We start from the raw sequence: 8,488 nt of genomic DNA on the forward strand, positions 1-8,488 counted from the left end.
CCCTTGCCCTAATATCCCTGGCCCTAATATCCCTGGCCCTAATATCCCTGGCCCTAATATCCCTGGCCCTAATATCCGTGGACCTAACATCCCTGGCCCTAATATCCCTGGCCCTAATATCCCTGGCCCTAATATCCCTTGCCCTAAAATCCCTGGCCCTAATATCACTGGGCCTAATATCCCTGGCCCTAATATCCCTGGCCCTAATATCCCTGGCCCTAATATCCCTGGCCCTAATATCCCTGGCCCTAATATCCCTGGCCCTAATATCCCTGGCCCTAATATCCCTGGCCCTAATATCCCTGGCCCTAATATCCCTGGCCCTAATATCCCTGGCCCTAATATCCCTGGACCTAATATCCATGGCCCTAATATCCCGGACCCTAATATCCCTGGCCCTAATATCCCTGGCCCTAATATCCCTCGCCCTAATATCTCTGGCCGTAATATCCGTGGACCTAATATCCCTGGCCCTAATATCCCTGGCCCTAATATCCCTGGCCCTAATATCCCTGGCCCTAATATCCCTGGCCCTAATATCCCTGGCCCTAATATCCCTGGCCCTAATATCCCTGGCCCTAATATCCCTGGCCCTAATATCACTGGCCATAATATCCCTGGCCCTAATATCCCTGGCCCTAATATCCCTGGCATTAATATCCCTGGCCCTAATATCCCTGGCCCTAATATCCCTGGCCCTAATATCCCTGGCCCTAATATCCCTGGCCATAATATGCCTTTCCCTAATATCTCTAGCCATTATATCCCTGGCCCTAATATCCCTGACCGTAATATCCGTGGCCCTAATATCCCTGGCCCTAATATCTCTGGCCCTAATATCCCTGGCCCTAATATCCCTGGCCCTAATATCCGTGGCCCTAATATCCCTGGCCCAAATATCCCTGGCCCTAATATCCCTGGCCCTAATATCCCTGACCTTAATATCCCTGGCCCTAATATCCCTGGCCCTAATATCCCTTGCCCTAATATCCCTGGCGCCTAATATCCCTGGCCATAATATCCCTGGCACTAATATCCCTGTCCCTAATAATGCTGGCCCTAATATCCCTGGCCCTAATATCCCTGGCCCTAATATCCCTGGCCCTAATATCCCTGGCCCTAATATCCCTGGACCTAATATCCCTGGCCCTAATATTCCTGGCCCTGATATCCCTGGTCCTAATATCCCTGGCCCTAATATCCCTGGCCCTAATATCCCTGGACCTAATATCCCTGGCCCTAATATCCCTGGCCCTAATATCCCTGGCCCTAATATCCCTTGCCCTAAAATCCCTGGCCCTAATATCCCTGGCCCTAATATCCCTGGCCCTAATATCCCTGGCCCTAATATCCCTGGCCCTAATATCCCTGGCCCTAATATCCCTGGCCCTAATATCCCTGGCCCTAATATCCCTGGCCCTAATATCCCTGGCCCTAATATTCCTGGCCCTGATATCCCTGGTCCTAATATCCCTGGCCCTAATATCCCTGGCCCTTATATCCCTGGACCTAATATCCCTGGCCCTAATATCCCTGGCCCTAATATCCCTGGCCCTAATATCCCTTGCCCTAAAATCCCTGGCCCTAATATCCCTGGCCCTAATATCCCTGGCCCTAATATCCCTGGCCCTAATATCCTTGGCCCTAATATCCCTGGCCCTAATATCCCTGGCCCAAATATCCCTGGCCCTAATATCCATGGCCCTAATATCCCTGACCCTAATATCCCTGGCCCTAATATCCCTGGCCCTAATATCCCTCGCCCTAATATCTCTGGCCGTAATATCCGTGGACCTAATATCCCTGGCCCTAATATCCTTGGCCCTAATATCCCTGGCCCTAATATCCCTGGCCCTAATATCCCTGGACCTAATATCCCTGGCCCTAATATCCCTGGCCCTAATATCCCTGGCCCTAATATCCCTGGCCCTAATATCACTGGCCATAATATCCCTGGCCCTAATATCCCTGGCCCTAATATCCCTGGCATTAATATCCCTGGCCCTAATATCCCTGGCCCTAATATCCCTGGCCCTAATATCCCTGGCCCTAATATCCCTGGCCATAATATGCCTTTCCCTAATATCTCTAGCCATTATATCCCTGGCCCTAATATCCCTGACCGTAATATCCGTGGCCCTAATATCCCTGGCCCTAATATCTCTGGCCCTAATATCCCTGGCCCTAATATCCCTGGCCCTAATATCCGTGGCCCTAATATCCCTGGCCCAAATATCCCTGGCCCTAATATCCCTGGCCCTAATATCCCTGACCTTAATATCCCTGGCCGTAATATCCCTGGCCATAATATCCCTTGCCCTAATATCCCTGGCGCCTAATATCCCTGGCCATAATATCCCTGGCACTAATATCCCTGTCCCTAATAATGCTGGCCCTAATCTCCCTGGCCCTAATATCCCTGGCCCTAATATCCCTGGCCCTAATATCCCTGGCCCTAATATCCCTGGCCCTAATATCCCTGGCCCTAATATCCCTGGCCCTAATATTCCTGGCCCTGATATCCCTGGTCCTAATATCCCTGGCCCTAATATCCCTGGCCCTAATATCCCTGGACCTAATATCCCTGGCCCTAATATCCCTGGCCCTAATATCCCTTGCCCTAAAATCCCTGGCCCTAATATCCCTGGCCCTAATATCCCTGGCCCTAATATCCCTGGCCCTAATATCCCTGGCCCTAATATCCCTGGCCCTAATATCCCTGGCCCTAATATCCCTGGCCCTAATATCCCTGGCCCTAATATCCCTGGCCCTAATATCCCTGGCCCTAATATTCCTGGCCCTGATATCCCAGGTCCTAATATCCCTGGCCCTAATATCCCTGGCCCTAATATCCCTGGACCTAATATCCCTGGCCCTAATATCCCTGGCCCTAATATCCCTGGCCCTAATATCCCTTGCCCTAAAATCCCTGGCCCTAATATCCCTGGCCCTAATATCCCTGGCCCTAATATCCCTGGCCCTAATATCCCTGGCCCTAATATCCCTGGCCCTAATATCCCTGGCCCTAATATCCCTGGCCCTAATATCCCTGGCCCTAATATCCCTGGCCCTAATAACCCTGGCCCTAATATCCCTGGCCCTAATATCCCTGGCCCTAATATCCCTGGCCCTAATATCCCTGGCCCTAATATCCGTGGACCTAACATCCCTGGCCCTAATATCCCTGGCCCTAATATCCCTGGCCCTAATATCCCTTGCCCTAAAATCCCTGGCACTAATATCACTGGGCCTAATATCCCTGGCCCTAATATCCCTGGCCCTAATATCCCTGGCCCTAATATCCCTGGCCCTAATATCCCTGGCCCTAATATCCCTGGCCCTAATATCCCTGGCCCTAATATCCCTGGCCCTAATATCCCTGGCCCTAATATCCCTGGCCCTAATATCCCTGGACCTAATATCCATGGCCCTAATATCCCTGACCCTAATATCCCTGGCCCTAATATCCCTGGCCCTAATATCCCTCGCCCTAATATCTCTGGCCGTAATATCCGTGGACCTAATATCCCTGGACCAAATATCCCTGGCCCTAATATCCCTGGCCCTAATATCCCTGGCCCTAATATCCCTGGACCTAATATCCCTGGCCCTAATATCCCTGGCCCTAATATCCCTGGCCCTAATATCCCTGGCCCTAATATCACTGGCCATAATATCCCTGGCCCTAATATCCCTGGCCCTAATATCCCTGGCATTAATATCCCTGGCCCTAATATCCCTGACCCTAATATCCCTGGCCCTAATATCCCTGGCCCTAATATCCCTGGCCATAATATGCCTTTCCCTAATATCTCTAGCCATTATATCCCTGGCCCTAATATCCCTGACCGTAATATCCGTGGCCCTAATATCCCTGGCCCTGATATCCCAGGTCCTAATATCCCTGGCCCTAATATCCCTGGCCCTAATATCCCTGGACCTAATATCCCTGGCCCTAATATCCCTGGCCCTAATATCCCTGGCCCTAATATCCCTTGCCCTAAAATCCCTGGCCCTAATATCCCTGGCCCTAATATCCCTGGCCCTAATATCCCTGGCCCTAATATCCCTGGCCCTAATATCCCTGGCCCTAATATCCCTGGCCCTAATATCCCTGGCCCTAATATCCCTGGCCCTAATATCCCTGGCCCTAATAACCCTGGCCCTAATATCCCTGGCCCTAATATCCCTGGCCCTAATATCCCTGGCCCTAATATCCCTGGCCCTAATATCCGTGGACCTAACATCCCTGGCCCTAATATCCCTGGCCCTAATATCCCTGGCCCTAATATCCCTTGCCCTAAAATCCCTGGCACTAATATCACTGGGCCTAATATCCCTGGCCCTAATATCCCTGGCCCTAATATCCCTGGCCCTAATATCCCTGGCCCTAATATCCCTGGCCCTAATATCCCTGGCCCTAATATCCCTGGCCCTAATATCCCTGGCCCTAATATCCCTGGCCCTAATATCCCTGGACCTAATATCCATGGCCCTAATATCCCTGACCCTAATATCCCTGGCCCTAATATCCCTGGCCCTAATATCCCTCGCCCTAATATCTCTGGCCGTAATATCCGTGGACCTAATATCCCTGGACCAAATATCCCTGGCCCTAATATCCCTGGCCCTAATATCCCTGGCCCTAATATCCCTGGACCTAATATCCCTGGCCCTAATATCCCTGGCCCTAATATCCCTGGCCCTAATATCCCTGGCCCTAATATCACTGGCCATAATATCCCTGGCCCTAATATCCCTGGCCCTAATATCCCTGGCATTAATATCCCTGGCCCTAATATCCCTGACCCTAATATCCCTGGCCCTAATATCCCTGGCCCTAATATCCCTGGCCATAATATGCCTTTCCCTAATATCTCTAGCCATTATATCCCTGGCCCTAATATCCCTGACCGTAATATCCGTGGCCCTAATATCCCTGGCCCTAATATCTCTGGCCCTAATATCCCTGGCCCTAATATCCCTGGCCCTAATATCCGTGGCCCTAATATCCCTGGCCCAAATATCCCTGGCCCTAATATCCCAGGCCCTAATATCCCTGACCTTAATATCCCTGGCCCTAATATCCCTGGCCCTAATATCCCTTGCCCTAATATCCCTGGCGCCTAATATCCCTGGCCATAATATCCCTGGCACTAATATCCCTGTCCCTAATAATGCTGGCCCTAATCTCCCTGGCCCTAATATCCCTGGCCCTAATATCCCTGGCCCTAATATCCCTGGCCCTAATATCCCTGGCCCTAATATCCCAGGCCCTAATATTCCTGGCCCTAATATTCCTGGCCCTGATATCCCTGGTCCTAATATCCCTGGCCCTAATATCCCTGGCCCTAATATCCCTGGACCTAATATCCCTGGCCCTAATATCCCTGGCCCTAATATCCCTGGCCCTAATATCCCTTGCCCTAAAATCCCTGGCCCTAATATCCCTGGCCCTAATATCCCTGGCCCTAATATCCCTGGCCCTAATATCCCTGGTCCTAATATCCCTGGCCCTAATATCCCTGGCCCTAATATCCCTGGCCCTAATATCCCTGGCCCTAATATCCCTGGCCCTAATATCCCTGGCCCTAATATTCCTGGCCCTGATATCCCTGGTCCTAATATCCCTGGCCCTAATATCCCTGGCCCTAATATCCCTGGACCTAATATCCCTGGCCCTAATATCCCTGGCCCTAATATCGCTGGCCCTAATATCCCTTGCCCTAAAATCCCTGGCCCTAATATCCCTGGCCCTAATATCCCTGGCCCTAATATCCCTGGCCCTAATATCCCTGGCCCTAATATCCCTGGCCCTAATATCCCTGGCCCTAATATCCCTGGCCCTAATATCCCTGGCCCTAATATCCCTGGCCCTAATAACCCTGGCCCTAATATCCCTGGCCCTAATATCCCTGGCCCTAATATCCCTGGCCCTAATATCCCTGGCCCTAATATCCGTGGACCTAACATCCCTGGCCCTAATATCCCTGGCCCTAATATCCCTGTCCCTAATATCCCTTGCCCTAAAATCCCTGGCCCTAATATCACTGGGCCTAATATCCCTGGCCCTAATATCCCTGGCCCTAATATCCCTGGCCCTAATATCCCTGGCCCTAATATCCCTGGCCCTAATATCCCTGGCCCTAATATCCCTGGCCCTAATATCCCTGGCCCTAATATCCCTGGCCCTAATATCCCTGGCCCTAATATCCCTGGACCTAATATCCCTGGCCCTAATATCCCTGGCCCTAATATCCCTGGCCCTAATATCCCTGGCCCTAATATCCCTGGCCCTAATATCCCTGGCCCTAATATCCCTGGCCTTAATATCCCTGGCCCTAATATCCCTGGCCCTAATATCCCTGGCCCTAATATCCCTGGCGCTAATATCCCTGGCCATAATATGCCTGGCCCTAATATCCCTGGCCATTATATCCCTGGCCCTAATATCCCTGACCGTAATATCCCTGGCCCTAATATCCCTGGCCCTAATATCTCTGGCCCTAATATCCCTGGCCCTAATATCCCTGGCCCTAATATCCGTGGCCCTAATATCCCTGGCCCAAATATCCCTGGCCCTAATATCCATGGCCCTAATATACCTGACCCTAATATCCCTGGCCCTAATATCCCTGGCCCTAATATCCCTCGCCCTAATATCTCTGGCCGTAATATCCGTGGACCTAATATCCCTGGCCCTAATATCCCTGGCCCTAATATCCCTGGCCCTAATATCCCTGGCCCTAATATCCCTGGACCTAATATCCCTGGCCCTAATATCCCTGGCCCTAATATCCCTGGCCCTAATATCCATGGCCCTAATATCCCTGGCCCTAATATCAGTGGACCTAATATCCCTGGCCCTAATATCCCTGGACCTAATATCCCTGGCCCTAATATCCCTGGTCCTAATATCCCTGGCCCTAATATCCCTGGCCCTAATATCCCTGGACCTAATATCCCTGGCCCTAATATCCCTGGCCCTAATATCGCTGGCCCTAATATCCCTTGCCCTAAAATCCCTGGCCCTAATATCCCTGGCCCTAATATCCCTGGCCCTAATATCCCTGGCCCTAATATCCCTGGCCCTAATATCCCTGGCCCTAATATCCCTGGCCCTAATATCCCTGGCCCTAATATCCCTGGCCCTAATATCCCTGGCCCTAATAACCCTGGCCCTAATATCCCTGGCCCTAATATCCCTGGCCCTAATATCCCTGGCCCTAATATCCCTGGCCCTAATATCCGTGGACCTAACATCCCTGGCCCTAATATCCCTGGCCCTAATATCCCTGTCCCTAATATCCCTTGCCCTAAAATCCCTGGCCCTAATATCACTGGGCCTAATATCCCTGGCCCTAATATCCCTGGCCCTAATATCCCTGGCCCTAATATCCCTGGCCCTAATATCCCTGGCCCTAATATCCCTGGCCCTAATATCCCTGGCCCTAATATCCCTGGCCCTAATATCCCTGGCCCTAATATCCCTGGCCCTAATATCCCTGGACCTAATATCCCTGGCCCTAATATCCCTGGCCCTAATATCCCTGGCCCTAATATCCCTGGCCCTAATATCCCTGGCCCTAATATCCCTGGCCCTAATATCCCTGGCCTTAATATCCCTGGCCCTAATATCCCTGGCCCTAATATCCCTGGCCCTAATATCCCTGGCGCTAATATCCCTGGCCATAATATGCCTGGCCCTAATATCCCTGGCCATTATATCCCTGGCCCTAATATCCCTGACCGTAATATCCCTGGCCCTAATATCCCTGGCCCTAATATCTCTGGCCCTAATATCCCTGGCCCTAATATCCCTGGCCCTAATATCCGTGGCCCTAATATCCCTGGCCCAAATATCCCTGGCCCTAATATCCATGGCCCTAATATCCCTGACCCTAATATCCCTGGCCCTAATATCCCTGGCCCTAATATCCCTCGCCCTAATATCTCTGGCCGTAATATCCGTGGACCTAATATCCCTGGCCCTAATATCCCTGGCCCTAATATCCCTGGCCCTAATATCCCTGGCCCTAATATCCCTGGACCTAATATCCCTGGCCCTAATATCCCTGGCCCTAATATCCCTGGCCCTAATATCCATGGCCCTAATATCCCTGGCCCTAATATCAGTGGACCTAATATCCCTGGCCCTAATATCCCTGGACCTAATATCCCTGGCCCTAATATCCCTGGCACTAATATCCCTGGCCCTAATATCCCTGGCCCTAATATCCCTTACCCTAAAATCCCTGGCCCTAATATCCCTGGCCCTAATATCCCTGGCCCAAATATCCCTGGCCCTAATATCCCTGGCCCTAATGTCCCTGGCCCTAATATCCCTGGCCCTAATATCCCTGGCCCTAATATCCCTGGCCCTAATATCCCTGGCCTTAATAACCCTGGCCCTAATAACCCTGGCCCTAATATCCCTGGCCCTAATATCCCTGGCCCTATTATCTCTGGCCCTAATATCCCTGGCCCT

The sequence above is a fragment of the Petromyzon marinus genome, unplaced genomic scaffold, assembly GCF_048934315.1.
Source record: "Petromyzon marinus isolate PM22_M1 ecotype Great Lakes invasive population unplaced genomic scaffold, UKy_Petmar_22M1.pri1.0 PM_G_Scaffold_46, whole genome shotgun sequence".
NCBI classification, from domain to species: Eukaryota; Metazoa; Chordata; class Hyperoartia; order Petromyzontiformes; family Petromyzontidae; genus Petromyzon; species Petromyzon marinus.